Raw genomic sequence first — 6,374 nt, forward strand, 5'->3', positions numbered from 1 at the left:
CTTGTTTTACCTTTGATCCTGCCATCTTCAGTTTCAGCACTCTCACAATACTAAGCCCATCTCTAATTTAAAATATATGCAGCTAATATAAAATATATATTGCCAATATAAAATATTTATTGATAATTTAAAATATACGTGGCTCCTAGAGGGGAGGTATAGAAGATGCCTGCTCACTACAAAAGCCTGTCTCCTGAGGAGGGACGGGAGGCATCAACGCTCAATCATCCTCAGTGCTTTCAGTAAGGAAGGGGAGAAAATGGAGGAGGGGAAAAAAAGAAAAAAAAAAAAAAAAAAGAGCAAGGGGACACGTGACTCGCAGGCGAACCGGAAGCGTGCGCCGCGTGCGGGCCGTGACGTGGCGACAGTACCGGAAGTACGTGTGCGTATGTGTTTTGGTCGGGGAACAGGCGGCGGCGGAAGTCGGCGGTGGCGGCGGCCTCTGGGTGAGGCCCGGCTGCGCCTCCGCCCCTCGCCCCCACCCCGCGCTTGCCGTAGAGCCGCCTCCCCGCCGCCCCCTCCTCCCGCGGCCCTGCTCCGTCTAGGCCTCCAGCCCTACTGGCCGAACGGACGGACAAGCGGAAAAACAGACGCTACACCGCCGCAGCCTCCTGACTCTCCATCCACCCCCTTCCCCTGCGCGGCCGTCGCGGTCTAGCCAGGTGAGGAGGCGACGGGGCTGATGGGGCGGGGGCCGCATCGGGGGATGGTGAAGCTCCGACGGCGCCCGATGTGCGGTTGGGCTGCTCGGACTTTCGCCGGCCGCCGTCGCCGGGCGCTGCGGGCAGACTGGGAGGCAGGGCGGGCTGCCAAGGTGGGCAGCCCGGTGGTGGGGAAGAGAGGCTGAGTTGTTCTTCCCGGCTCAAAATGGCGCCCCCGATTTTCCCACTTCCCCTTATTCCTGTGCCTGGAAGGGAGCTGCGGGGGAGGGGAGGGGAGGCGGCGGGGCTGGTGGGGCCGGGCCCGGAGCCGTGGCGGAGAGGGATTCTCCACTGCGATTCAGCGCCGTTTGGTCCAGCTGCGAGGGTAGGGTTGTGCCCTCCGAGTTGTGCGTGGAAGGGTTGAGGGCGGTGGACCCCTCGCTTTCCCTTTCGTTTGCGGCTGGAGAAAGGCCAATGAAGAAGGTGGGAAGTAAAATACTTAGACAACGCGTCGCCATCCAGAGAATGCTGACAGGCCTAGTGGACGATGTGTACGCTGTCTGAGTCTCAGTTGGAGCTAGGGGTGAAGCTGAAACACCGTAGAAATACTTACCTTCCTATTTTAGAGCAGAGCAGAACTGTAAAATTATCAAAATGTTTCAAGAAACGGGACCTTGAAAGGCTTTTATTCTCCCAGGAGAATAAAATCACAGGATTTTCTGTGATTCTTTTCAACCTTATGCCACTTTCACAACGTAGGAATGGAAAAAGAGTTAACAGCTAACTGAGCTAAAGTTAATGAGCTCCATCCACACAATATTCAGACTAAATATGGCTATTTTTTTTTTTTTTCCAGTTTGGTAGTTGCGGGCAGAGTAGATGTCTTGCCTAGATGATATTCTTATTATGTAATAAGAAACATCAATAAAAAATAGATGTTAGCTGAAGTGAGATGCTTAGGGACAATGATAGGACAGACATTATTCCTTACATTTGCTATATGGTGAACCACTTTGTCTCAAAGCAGTTGATACTATATATCTTTTATATGATATATTAAATAGCTTATTGAATAGCTGTTGCATTTGATTGGAAATCTGTGAGGGTTTTTTTTTGTGGTGACTGTTGATTCATCTTTAATTTACAGCTTCGTAATGCTTTAATACAAACTGGAACAAATGCTTAGATAGTTATGTGTGTCACTGTCATGAACGCTACAGAAAGATGGCACAGTAATTTTGCCAATTCTGGAAGAGAGTAACAGAAAACTTTGTTAGCAGGAGTCCTTAATAAGTAGATCTCTTTCGATACTTCTTTTTAAAGCAGACAAGGTAATCCAGAATAACCAAATTAGACAATGGTTGCAAGCTCAATGCTGTATGATCTCTATTCATGAAACATCAGAAAATTTATTACAAATTAGTACAATATTAATTATGTTCATGATAAGAAATATTATCATTTGCTCTGAAATGGGAAAGTATTTCAAGTGATAGAATGTTCCACGTTTGAATTAATCATTGACTTTTCTCGAGGTCTTTGATTATGTACTTAATCACATTCATTGTAGGAGCAGTGTTATCAGTCTTAATCTCTTTAGTAGTCTGGCTTTTGTCACAAGTGTTATTTTGATACTTCTGTATTAGCTTTCTTGTTGTTTAAAATAGACACTGATCTGAACACTTAAGTGTTAAGTTCCATTAAGTTGTGAGTTTGTAGGTCTTGGCAGGAACTGATAGAATTCTGATTATGAACTCAAACATGAGAAATTTTACGTGATTTTCCATGAAAATAATTGTGACCCTTTAACTCTCTCTAACAAACCTCATTAACGAGGACTAGCTAGAAGAATATAAATTTGACTTCTAAAGGGCTGAGAATACCCAGTATCTGGTAAATTACCTGGTAGGATTAACAGAAGCACTTTCTTGGTAATGGCAGGGCTAGAAGATGGTGCATTTAGTGGGTCTTTTCCTGGAGACTTTAAATGAAGCTAAGGGGAGAAAAAAAAAAAGATACAGCTGCTAAGCTCTTGAACTAAGCATTCAGAATTGCCTTGAAAGTTATTTGTCAAAAAAGAATTGAAGTTTTAGTCTGTGTTTGTGAGATACTGAAAGTAACATTGCTGTGTCTTCTGTGTGGTGCTTTTTTTGTTTCCCAGAGCTAGTGTTTTAGAGATGACTTAAGGAGCTGGAGAACAAATGTGGCCTGAGTTCTGGATCGTATGTGGGTTCTGTAGCACTGAAATCTACCTTTACATTCTTGTGAACCAGTATGTTGAGCACAGATCTAAAAAGAAAGGCCAAGAATGTGCTATAATGGCTGTCATACTTATACTACTTCAGATTAAGAAGATCTGTTGATTTCTCTTCTGTCATGTTTGTATGATGTCCTTTTGTGAGCTTACTGGACAGTTTCAATGTAATCTGAAACTTGTACAAGATGATACTTACATACATGCTTACGGAAAATGGTTGTGACTTAATATATAACAAACTCAGCTGGATATGCTCTATCAGGTTTCCAGTTCTTTTTTATTCTTTATTCATTAAAAACTGCATGGTACAACTGTGGTAGGTTTCATTAAGTTAATAGACATACTGATGCAGCTATTGAGCTGTTTGCAGGATGTTTACAGGCAGAGCTTGTTGGCCTTGCAAGTAGTGTGATCTTTGTCATCTTGACAGCTAGTTAATTTTGCACAATACCTGAGTGTATAGAATGCTTTCTTCTGAAGGAGGGAGGGGTGTGTAAATTGCAAAATTTTCTGATTGGGCATTTATAAAAGACTGATACTTGTTTTGACAACTTAATTCAACTTTGAGTCCTGAACGAATTTTATAGGATTAGTAATAAATATTTTGTAAGTGAATTAACTATTTGGTAATGCCAATAACTAAAGGTTGTAAATAACCAGTTTAAGCAAGTAGATCTATATAGGATAAATCAGTCTTTCCTGTTTTTTCTTTCATGCCACTCTTTGTATATAAGGCAGCAAGCAAAAAGATGATCATGGAGACTAAATGGGTTGATTTATTTATTTATTTATTTGTTGCACACTGCACATCATCTGGAAGTTGCTTCTTTCAAAGAGTAATTCACTTGGTTTCACTTGGATTTAACCCTCATATCTTAATGCTCCAGAGTCTAGAAGAGCACAGGATGAATTAAGATTAAAGGTTTTAAAATTATTTCAGGGTTACCCAGGCACGCTAAAATGCTACAGTGCAAACAGATGTTTTATTTTAAAACAGAAAGAAATTGTCTTTGTTTTTCCAAACATTCTGAGCTATCTGTATTTCGGCCATGCTTTGCTGCTTTTTCTTGTATTATAATTAGGTAGAGATTCACTCTTTGTCACTGATCCACTTTTATCCATGTTCTTCCCCAACTTCTGGAGCATATTTCAGCAATACGGGTGGAAATAAGTCTTGCCTGAGAACTAACACATCAGTTACATAAGTATGTCACTTTTTATTTATTTTTTAATGCCATAAGGATGAAAAGCCTGGTGTTCTTAAAGCAGCTAGATGCATTCCTGTATTCTAAAGTATTCAACCAAAACAAATTTTATGAGAGGACTTTGATATGTAATTATAGGGAATAATAACGATGGTGGAATATGTGGTGGCTTTTTTGCTTCATAAAACTTTCTTTCATTATTGCATACTTTCTTCCAAATGTTTGAGAGAACTTTTATCTGAAGTATTTTGCTCCTGTTGTGCAACTGAAATAAAAATCCATTGATTTTTAAGGGTAGTCATAACTGTCTGGCAGGTCACAATCTTGGGACAAACATGAATAAAAGATTGGAATATTCTAACTGAAAGAGACTAAATTATTTTGAGAGGTGTGGGTAAGCTAGCAGCATGAGCAAATAGGAGTATCAGTAAAGTATTGGAAAATATACATATTTTTGAGAACTTATTAAAGTTTTATTAAAGTAAGAAAATAACAGCTTATTCAATATGTTATGTTAATTAAGAAATAATACTTTGATTTCTTTATCATGTAATACTTGTGAAAAATAGGTTTGAGTGTTTCAGTGGTGAATTGGGTTCTGCTAGAGCTGTGCAGCTCTCTACAGAATGTTCCTCAGAACTTGTGCTGAGTTTACAAAAGGGGAATTAGGAAGAAGAATGAAGGCTTAGTGTCTGAAGTAGGTGTACAGGAAGTTGGAATGCTCAGATGCCTTGTAGAGAATTGTCTTACCTATACTTAATGTTTCGAAATGGGAAGGCAGCTAATGATTAAGACTACTGTTTGGTAAGGTGATAAATTTATCATAAGGAAGATTGAGTAACAACTTCTTGAAGATAGTAGCTTTGCTTGCATTTTGCAAAATCAGTATTAAAGCCATTCTCTATATTGGGATGCTATGCTCCAACTTAACTTGCTTTTTATTTGAGACAGTGGAGAAGCTATATCAGCAACAAATGTTCATAATTCAAGTAGGTAAATAACTGTGTTGGAACAAACAACAAGCCAAGAGATTATTTTTTTTTAATAATTAGTTTTAAATATAGAAGGATATGTTTTCCTTGCTGAGATTTGAGTAACAGCCAGTTAGGAATACTTCCTCCAGGTTCACTTGGAATTTTGTTTTGGAAGAGAGGAGAAAGAAAATATAGAAAATACTTCTCCAGTTTTTCGTACATCATTGCCTACCTGTGGAAGATTTAATCTTTGCTGTTAAATGCGTGCATAAAAACACGAGTCTTTGACTCAGAAGTGAGAACAACAGGGACCAATGCTTCTTCATCCACGTGAATGTGATTATTTTTTTTTCCTGAAAGAGTTTGCAACAAGAGGAGATATATGCTAAGAGTGTATTCCTTCAATATGTTCTTAGAAAAGATCTCTTAAATCTTAGCAGATGGATATTTATGTATTTGTTTTGGAAATTTTGATTTATTTCCATTTGATAGATCTCTGGTGGCTTGCTCAAAGCAATCAAGGATTCTTAACAGTCAGAACTTCCCATTTTCCCATATATGCCATGCTTAGTATTTTCATTTCTAAAACTACAGTTGTTAACTAGAAAAGATATTAAAGCTTTGTATATCAAGATCTGTACTTCCTAATATGAGGAAATTGTATTGGATATGTGTGATAAAGGTGAAACAATAAATTGTATTTGCAAAGAACTTGTTATATTGATTGGGTTTTTCCTGGTTCTTTTTTTTTTTTTGTTTTGCATTGTTTACTGTTGCTGACTTTTGAGTGTTGCTTAGTATCAGGAAAAAAATCTTGGTTATTTCTTGCATGTTATTGGTAAAATATCAAATAACAAGTCCGAACCCGTTGTGTTGTTATACTTTGATCTTGATATGTTATAAGGTAAGAGACTGTATCCTAGGGTGCATGAATAACGGGTGGTCAGCAGGGTGAGGGAGGTGATTGTCTCCATCTGCCCTGCCCTCATGAGGCCCCACCTGCAGTACTGAGTCCAGCCCTAGGACTTCCAGTACAAGGATGCAGAGGTGTTGGAACAGCACTACAGGAGGGCTGTGAGAATGATCAGGGGGCTGGTGTAGCTTTCCTATGAAGAAAGGTTGAGGGAGCTGGAGAAGAGAAGGCTCCAGGTGGACCTTATTGCAGCCTTCCAATACTTGAGGAGAGCTTATAAGCAGGAGGGAAATAGACTTTTCACACAGTCTGATTGTGATAGGGCAAGGGGAAATGGTTATAAGTTAAAAGAGGGAAAATTTAGTTAGATATTAGGCAGAAATT

This window comes from Meleagris gallopavo, chromosome 6 (assembly GCF_905368555.1).
Source record: "Meleagris gallopavo chromosome 6, MGAL_WU_HG_1.1, whole genome shotgun sequence".
NCBI lineage: Eukaryota > Metazoa > Chordata > Aves > Galliformes > Phasianidae > Meleagris > Meleagris gallopavo.